Source organism: Hypomesus transpacificus, chromosome 26 (genome assembly GCF_021917145.1).
Source record: "Hypomesus transpacificus isolate Combined female chromosome 26, fHypTra1, whole genome shotgun sequence".
NCBI lineage: Eukaryota > Metazoa > Chordata > Actinopteri > Osmeriformes > Osmeridae > Hypomesus > Hypomesus transpacificus.
Window position 1 is genome coordinate 4,784,321 of NC_061085.1, and position 10,347 is coordinate 4,794,667.

Below are 10,347 nucleotides of genomic sequence, written 5' to 3' on the forward strand. Positions count from 1 at the left end.
TTGCTTAGACTGTTGCTCTTGTTGGTTAGTGGTAGCTGATTTAAACTGTTGTATTATATTTAATCCTATTTTTATTGCTTTCCTACAGGTACACTTGCACTTAGAGATTCATGTTGTGTAATTGTAATTTGCTTAACTACATGCTCTTATGGTTTCTTCCCTTTAGGACTTATTTTTGGTTGTTCACAATGTGTACTTCTGTTTTTGGCTACCTGCAATGCTTTGGGGCTTGTTTTGTTGTTATTATCAGTGACCTATGCACTTTGTAAAGCTCTCTCTTGGAAGTCGCTTTGGATAAAAGCGTCCGCTAAATGAATAAATGTAAATGTAATGTAATGTCGTGCACTTGTTTGAGTAGTTCAGTAATGGCGGCGGAGAAAGATGCGAGCGAAACTATTCTGCGGTTGTGGCAACGCTGCCGAATATAGGTTAAAGCCGGAGCAAGAACATTCCTTGCTGAGTTTTGTTGGTGGCCATGATGTTGTGGCCCTCCTCACCACGGGGTTCGGGAAAAGTTTGATTTTCCAGCTACGGCAGCTAGCTCCGTTACAGTAGTGGTGAAGGAGTTGGCTAAGGCGAACGCTTGCGATTGGTTATGGCAAATCAGAGTGGCTCTGGGTGGATCCAATAGTTTTAAACTTCAACAGAGGACCCGCCTTCAAGGAAGTTAACGTTTGTCAATCGAGAGATCCCAGACCCTCTGTACAAATGAAATGTACGAGGGTCTGGTTAGGACCAGGCTAGCTTGGAATGCCCTTCAATTAGAACTTAAAATTGCAAACCTTCCTCTGGAAGTGTCAGTTTTTGTTTTGTGCTTTGGCCACTAGAGGTCCTCATGCCCGGCTTGCTCAGCTCTGATTTTTGTTATAAGGTTCACCTGGGCCTCGTTCTGTTAGGTTCATTTAGGGGACTCTGTCTCATGCATACCTTGCTTGTTTCTGATGCCAGTTGCCTATGCAAGTTCTAAGTTGTTGTTTTTTTTCGGGGGGGGGGGGGGGGGTTTGGTTGGAGTGCTACTTTTGTTGTTTTTACTTTTGCTGAGCCAATTAAAACCTTCAGCCTCTCCAGCACCGTGTGTCTCACTTTAGGGTTCACCCTCCTCCAGTGGCTCAAGAAGTGTGAGTGGAACCCTCACACTGAAAATCCAAGTTTGAGTTAAGGCGCTGACGGGACATTCCACTCTATAAAAAAATGAAAAAGACAATGGAAATCTTTTGAACAGTGCCTATGCTCTTAAATTGTTACTATATCAATAACTTTTGCACTTTATTTCTTTTCTCGTTAAGATTTTAAATGTTTTTTTTGTTTTTTACTGCCTGTGTTGTCTGTTTTGACCACTGACGTGCGCTGCTGCCTTTCTTGGCAGGTCACCCTTGTGAAAGAGGTGTTGATCTAAATGGGCTTTTTATCTGGTTATTTAAAACAAATCTATCTTTGCCTTGGTCACACCTTGATTCAGGTTGAATGTGTGAAGGTTGTTTGAATCCATGTTCATGTGTAATTGCTCTTTGAAAGATTTGCAGTAACTGATGTATGTTTGTCTCCTTTCAAAAATATATTTTACGTTATGTTAACCCACTTTAATTCAATAGCTTGATTATGACATCACTAAAGGATGATGCATTTTATCAGAGAAGCACAAGAGGCGAGCGACACTGATGTTTTTTTGGTAACATTCACTAGGGGACGCTTCGGTAGCGTGCCGCCATTGTGGGGTGAAAATTCCAAGTCCAACTGAAATGACTGGACAACTCATAGTAACAGTTACACAGAAAGAGACGCAAGATGACTACAAAGTCCAAGTGGACTAAAGAAAGCAGTGTTAGGCAATCAACTGCAAAAACTATGTGCGACAGTATTTAGGCCTTTCATCGCTTTCCCAAAAGATCCTGATGGATACATTTTATGCACCTGCAAACTTAAAGTTTTTTGGGTTTTTTTTGTATTAGGCTAGTAAACTTAATTCCTTCTAGGAACTGCAAGTCCTAGCCATAGAAACCAGAATAATTTATAGGGATATGACACTAAACTACAATTAATTTGCTGAATTCATATATTTCATAACTTATTTTTGTATGTACAGTACTGTAACGTTGTGTAGGGCTACCTCCTGGGAAACGGTCCAACGTTAGGCTATTATAACGTTATATGAACTCGTAGAACATTATTCTTACATGTCACACTTGGCCTAATGTAGAGAGTAATGTAATTAATGAAATCATTGACCTTCCCTGTTTCCTTTCCTCCTTTCTGTGGAAAGAAAGCCTGGTTAAGTAGCAGCTTCTTTTAACTGCTATAACGTTAACTGACTGGTGTTACAATAATCACCTAATTATTTCTACCTAAATATAAAAAAACATGCATACAATACTGTCTTCTACAGGTGGGTGCAGCATCTAAGGAATGCTATTTGAGGGACCAGCTATCTACCTATAGTAAAACTGAGAATCTCAGAATCCAGGGAGCGTACTCAGCCAGGACCAGCTATTTGCAAGAACATGAAGGTCTATATACAGACATGCCATAAGCAACAACAAACTGTTAAATTAGGGAAGTGAACCAGTTGACAAAGATTAGAAAGGCCAATGTTAATTTGGTGTCAGTGATAATTTTACAGTTATCTAATTGACGTAATGAATACATGTTTGGTAACAAATGGATATTATGAAATATAGAACATTTTAGCATTGGTGCATGTTGATTCATATTCACAATAATATGTGTATGTATTTTGTATTTCCAGAACAGTGTTGCTGTGCTGGAGTCTGATGTCAAGGTCCCTGAGGGTGTCCTACCAAAACGTGTCCTGGACCTGCTGAGTGAGATGAGGCCAGCTGTTTCAGCAGCATCTGCCTTTGACCATGATGGAAATGTACTGGTTTACATAGCTGGGTTAATGGCCAGTAAGGTTGTGAGGAAATTTGCAGACAGTGAATATGGTCCTTGTAAGGAGTATAAAATCTTGACCACAGATATCCCTGCTGATTCACAGTATATATTCCTCAAGGAAAAACAGTATGCTGACCTCCAGTTAGGAGAGAAGGACCTTAAAGTGCCCAGCATGGCACTGGTGGATTTAGTAATAGCTTTGGAGTCCAACTTCCGAACAAATATCAGCTCAGTTATCCACACAGTTGGAATGGGTAGGAAGCTATTTACCTGTGGTATGGTGCTTGTGCGAGTGCTGGGGTAGTGTGACACAAAGTGCAAAAAGTCACTAATTTACATGGTTAGACTCTCGATAAGGATTCGAATACATCATATCTTGCACACTCACTATTAGAGAATCTCCCAGCCAAATCAGAAGTGGAACAGAACATTTCTTAAATCAAGCCATCAGTAAATGTTGTTCACTTAATAGCTACACCCACAGTAAATGCTGTATTGTCTTGTGTTTTTATGTTTTGTTATCAGTTGTCGAGTCCCATCATTAAATACACATTTGAGTCTTGCTTGAACGTCATTAATATACTGAAAATCTTTTTTTTTACTTTAAAGCTGTTCTATTGCTGTTATACATTTATTGTCCAACATTCCCGATTATCTGTTGCATGTGTAAAATAAACTGTTAAAAGGGATTTGATAATCACTAGTCTAATGATTACGTTACTCTGTGTTGTCGTCATCGCGTTTTTTTTTTTTAACAAAGTAGCTGATACTGCCGAAGCGACAGCAACAAACTAGTGGCCTGCCCATAGACCTATATGGGACTGCCGAGTCGCTTTCACCCCAAAATGGCTGGGCGCTGGTGTTGCTATGGAGCGTTCTATTGGCTTTTCCTTCTTGTCAATAGAAGTTCTTTGATTTTATGCACTTTGATGTACTGGTGAAAACTTGAACAAACCGTGGCCATATCTGTGGAATGATTTGACTAATAATGAATGTATAATACATTACAGTACACTTCTTGAGTTGTCATCACCAGCTGCATCACAGGCACAGCACTATCTATAATTCCAGTTATTAATATTTGTGGCATCTTAATCACCGAATGCATCACGGGCACTTTGCACTAGTGAATATGGCAACAGGAACAATGTTCGTACGACTCTATAAAGGATGCATGACTTAAAGAATATATTGTGTCTATTCAAATTATATATTGGGTTTATTAAAGTTATGTCTTATGAACTTAGAAGTTTGCTAAGGCTTAAACATTGTATCTCACCCAGTGTGTGGAAAACGGGCTGTATTTTGTGTCTTTATCTTTTAATTTCAGAAACAACCTTGAAACCGGCATCCAAGCAGGTGGGACTCGCCGGCAAGAACAACTCCCTGATAAATGAGAAAGCTCAAGCCTCTTTTCATATTTTTGTCTTACTGCACTGTATAATATATAGGTAGGGAAACGTAGACAACCCCAGAGCTCTGTACTTCATCTGTACTCTGTACTTCTGATTTCCAACTGCTGCATTAAAGCTGATATTATCGGACCCAAGCGACTCCAGACCACTCCTTCTAGAACACAGACTTGTGTCATTGAATACCATCATTACATATTGGATTAGACACTACAAATTAAAGTCCTTCATTAGGTAAAGACAATCATATATCTCAGGGACTGCTTTGATAGCACAGACTGGTCAGTGTTTTTTGACTTGACAGTGTTTTTTTCAGTGTTTAATTTACACACTTGATGAGGCTGTGGAAGCTTTGTCAGCATTTGTGATGATGTTTGATGACGCAATTATATAGAAAGGTACAACATTAGAAAATATGTTCAAATAAAAATTCAATTAAAAACAAATGTACATATTCCATAGGTATCAAGATCCAGTGTAATTTGATCAAATTAAGTAAGCAAATTAAGGAAGCTAAAATAGCCTAAAGAAAATGTGGAAAATATATCAATGTGGACAGATGTGTGATGCCTGGAGTGGCCTTAAAAGTTTTATGGGACTACAGAGAACCAATGTACACCCTGCAACATGAGCCTTGAGGATTGTGGCACATTTGCAGATACTCTGAACTCGTTCTAGAGTTGCGTTGATGGGCTTAACTTCACCAAAGCATTATGCCCTGATAACATCGGTAATAACAAGCTCCTGAGGGACCTGCTACAAACAACTGGCCCTGTCTTCTGTGAACTGTTCAACTGGTCCTTGGGGGAACACATAGTTCCAACTCTGTGGAAAATAAACAAACACATAAACAAAGAGTAACAATTTACAGTTAGTTTTGAAGCAAGCTATTAAAAAGCTAACAAATGATTGTGTGTAGATAGCTAGTGCTCTAACTAGCCTACTGAATAGAGCCAGACCGATAAAGGATTTTTAAGGCTGATATCGATATAATTATTTTATGATTTAAAAATCAGATATTCCAATATATCGGCCGATATATATAAAAAAGAAACCCGTAGCAAAACATAAACAGATTTCCCTGACACACTACCCAACTCTGGCTGGCTGGATCAGCTGGCTGTAGGGTTTGTGGCATTCTGAGCACTAGTGTTGCCAACAGGGACGTTGTAGAGTGCCCTCTGGTGGACATGCAATGCCAACACTCATAACATGGTTGAATGGTGTTTGGTCTGTTATTTAATTCATTTTTATATATTAATTTATAGTCCATTATAAATGCCGATACCGATAGTTTGGAAAATGCCTAATATCGGCTGATAATATCGGCCCGCCAATAAATCGGTCGGGCTCTACTACTGAATATTAGCTAATCAAGTAGTGACGTTGAAAACCAGTCCGGTGTCAGGAAAAGATTTCGACAGCAAAGTTGAAGTTCGCTAGCTAATGTTAACTTTATTGTCCAATTCAAGACACCAGAATTGTTTTATATATAACCACATGTGATTCACGATAGCTACTTACACTCTGATTCTCGTTAATCTTGTTATGAAACAAGGTACATTCACTTCTTCTTCTTCTTGTTATAATTTAATGTTGAGCCGTAACCTACATCCACTACTGCAGGAATATATTGATGATCTCGTTCCGGTCCATGGTTATATAATTCAATAGGTGGCAGTGTCGGAAATCTAGGACCGCAGCTCCCCAGGACCGCAGCTCCCCAGGACCAGTGTGCGGATTATAGGGGGGTTTGGGGGGGTCGGACCCCCCCCCCCCCCCGATTAAGGCTCGGACGCCCCCAAAAGAGGTAAAAACCACAAGTCGGGGGGGTCGATACTTTCATATTTATTATATAATAATATAATAAATTCATAACCACCAACTTAAAACATAGTTATTAGTAGTAAATTTCACTAAGGAACAAAAGTGCAGAAATTTGGAAACATTGTTTTGTTGTTGAGAGGGTTGTAATTTTCTCATGCTAACTTTTTCCCTTTGTGTGTTACGACATAGATACACAGACCTGAAGTCTTCTGTCTCAGGTTAAAAGCTAACAATAAGCGAGTATAACACCCTATGGTGGACAAAACTGGAAATTACAAGCTGAGATGTGAACCTAATTCTTACTCACAAATCTGGGACCGTATTCACAAAACATCCTAATGCTAAACATTTGTCCTAACTGGCCGAGTTAGGAGAAACTCCTAAGAATAAGGGGTGTGTCAGTACTAACTTTTGGTTTAAGACAGCGGTTCCCAAACTTTTTAGGCCACGCACCCCCTACTACATCCCGACTGGGTTCACGCACCCCCACTCCCCCACACCTTTAAAAAAAAAAGCAACAGCCTATTAAGCCGCATTAAAATCGTACCAATGAGAGAACAGTTTGCTAGCGCGTGAAGTTTGTTTACAAGATTTAGTCCGCTGAAAACGCCCTGTTTTGCAGAGTAGGTTTCTGCTGCGATCCTGGCGTAAGTATTTGACCCAGTGTTAACAGTGCAGGTGAAAGAAACATGATTTCTGAACTAGCTCTCATGGGAGAGAAACTAGAGAAATATTTATTTGACAGGAACACATCAATTTATATGCTCAAGTCACGTGCCAATCTTGCTGGCGTTCATTGGCTAACATGTACCTATAAATAGCCTGAGGAGTGACACGGGCAATCTGTCTATCTTCAGCAGGCTCGTATCTACCAAAGGCAGTCCTCCCTGACGTTCTAAGTGTAGAATGGAGTGACAAACAACGTTGTGCAGACTGCCTGTGAGCGACCCGAGTCTGACTGAGGCTAACGTCAAAACACTACTGTACAGTAACGGGGACAGAGTCTCACTCAGATTGCCAGTTTTACACAAATCACAAAAATAATTGGACCAGCTGGCAAAAAGCAGAATTCCCAGATTTCTTGAAAGCTGCCCTGCTCGACTTTTTTTGTTGTAGGACTGACTGTAAAACTGTAAAAAATATTAACTTTGTCATGACGTGAAGACATGGCTGCCACCTAAGACTATGCGGTCTACCGGGCGACATTCTCACTCAAATTTCAAGACTTTTGTGCCCCAAATCAAATTCTGATGTGACAGATCAATGTGGAATCGCTTTCTCCCAAAAAGGTTGTCCTCCCCGACCTTTTTGGTCTTTTAAAATCTAACTATTGGAATAATCCGTGTAATTCTCTAGCCCTTATAAAGGCTATATTTTCCCCGTTTTCTGCTACCATGCTGCGCGCGCATCCAGAATGTTTACAAACAAATAATTGGTCCGGATCCGTGTCAGACGGGCGAGGAGGGCAATACGCGGCTAGCAGGATCCATTAGCCAATCAGAAAGCTTGTACTGTCGTTGCCATATAATAATTCATATTACACCAATAGACCACCATTACATTTTTCCTCTCGCGCACCCCCTAGAGGCAGCTCCTGGGGGTGCGCGCACCACACTTTGGGAATCCCTGGTCTAAGACAAATTCACAAAGAATTTCATAATATATTAAATATTTAAAGGGCCACACAAGGTAAAGTTTACTTGTTAAGAGGAGTACTACTCAGCCAGTAAAACATTTGTAAAATGTCTTTCCAAACTGAGAAAATAACCCCAGTGATGTCATCAGGGTTATCTCAGCTTGGGCTTGAGGCAGGGTGGGTCTAATGAAAGACACAATTGTTGCATTATGGGAATTGTAGGATCCAGCGTTTTTTGAGCTTGACCAATATTAGGGACAAAAAATCAGGATATCTCAACCTGCCTTGATTTTCATCATTTTGTAATATTTTGTCCCTTGAGTCACTAAATTGATGGAGTACTCCTTTAATAATATCAAATATATCAAGCTGACAAATGGTTAATCTTTGTGTTGCCTCTGCTCTGTTTCAAAACGTGTAAAAAAAGGACTTACTTTACTGTATGTTCTTACGGCTCATATAACAACAGGTATAACAAGAGCAGTATGCAGGAACTCTTACGCCTGCTAACAATGATGCTAGAGGGTATTATGTGTATAAATGTACCCACTTGGCATGTAGTGAAAAAAACATGATTCAGGATTATGTATACTGGACTGTTAGCTTTATTGATGCACTGATACACGCTGCAAATAACAGCCACCATATCATACATTGTAGTTACTTTGCTGCAGACATGCATTTGTCCACTTTATGAAAATTCAATTTATAAAATGATAAAGGATATAAAGAGACACAGTTATCAATCAATCAATCAGATTTCAATCATGCTATATCATCACCGGTGGAATCGCATGAAAAAATGTGTAATTTGTCACACAGTCGAGAAGACAATCATAAGATACTGTGACATATTTTTAAGGTGGATTCTGGATTCTCAGGTAGTGAGTACAAATGAAAAGTAAGTGTTGTCTAATTCTACTTCACGTTGATTCTATTTGCTGTTTAAATTGAACTTTAACTGAGAAGTGGGGCAGCTCTCAGAGTTAATACCCATTCTTCTTAAAGAACTCGGCCCTGGCAAGGACATCAGTGGAGTAGTTCCCCCAAGTAGTGTGACCGTCCACGTTGTTGTAATCCATTTTTTCTGTACCCTAGGCAGCCAGAGCTCCTGAAGCAGGAAGAAAATAATTTGAAGGGTGCAGAAAAATGCGGTGAGGTTCTTTTGTCAATTTGTTGTATTACTCAAAGGTTTGTTTTCTTCAGCAGGGATTGATTGATAATTGACATTCACAGTTTTGACAGTTGACATCCATTTAAAACACATTCTGACTTTAAAAGGCCTGTATCGTGCTTTGTGATTTTCTATTGTGATTTTACTATGTTAAACATGATCAGAGATCGAAGAACGAGAAAAAGAAGTGAAACTACAGTTTGCTTCATGGTTTGTTGACGTAGCCTCTGGGAGCTTACCAATCAGAACAGAGTGAGCTTATCAGGAGGGGGGCCTTAAATAGACAGGCACTTATACGTCCTGGTGTTTTTTTATACCATAAATCATGCAAAGATATTCCAGTACAGCCCCAGATTAAATAAATATACCTGGAAATATGCGTGAAATGTCCCCTTTAATGCCACTTATAGGAAGATTTGAACATTTCCAACTTTGGCGCCCGTAGTTGTAGAACCAAAAAAAGGCTAAAGGCAACACATAGTGTACTGCACCATCTCAACAGGATTGTCTTATTTTCACGAACAAAAAGGTTTCCTGTCCGAATAATTTGAATAATGCTATGATCACAAAAATTCTACACACAGCGGCTTTGAATTTATTAAAATAAATAATACTGGTGGATTTGCCATTTTAGGATTTCAAAAGTAATTGCTTTGCAGATCTATTTGTAAAAACTTCAATTATCATTTTGAAACTTACGTTTTGGTGTTGTACATTTTACATTAATACCACTAACTCGCACTGCAACAATAGACAACATTCTTTTACACCTCAAAGACACACAGGCAACTCCTCAGATGGGTGATCTGTACCTTTCAGCTTCTGCACACGACTCCAACTAGGACACTTTTTATCAAAGTCTGAGAGGAAGTATTGTAGAATCTCAATTCCTTGAGTAATATTGGTCTGGCTGTCCCACATACCCTGAAGCGTGTGGTAGCGTTTGTCAACCTAGGAACCATAAATAAGACATTATTATCAGGGAGTTGGATGCAGAGAGTGTGTTGGACAGAGGCTTATGTGTGGACCACAGACCTGTATTAGTCCAAAAGCATTCCCATGGTCTCCATAGCCATGGGAATCAAGACCTGTCCCTCTGCCTCCGCGTGTCTCTCTGGAGATTATGCCAGCCACGACAGAAGGCTGCACATTACAATTGTTCGAAACCCTGATAATCTTGTCCTTGTACTCGTTTATGTATGGTAGATCCTTCTTGGCCTCCCGAGCGTATGTAGACACTGCAGAGGATATTAAAGTTTCTATTCATTTAAACTTCATCATGTAAAATGTTCATGGCTGTGCCACATTATTCAGTATCAGACAAGTGTCTCATTTCAAATACATTTTCTTTAATTTACCAGGATAACCCAGTCGGAATCAATACTGCTTTCCAGGGAGTACTCATACAT

The 10,347-nt window shown here is 39.6% G+C and overlaps 1 pseudogene; it reads right to left on the bottom strand.

Annotated features, from left to right (window-relative positions):
• Nucleotides 1-8,633: 8,633 nt before the first annotated feature.
• On the bottom strand, nucleotides 8,634-10,347 carry LOC124487594 (annotated as a pseudogene).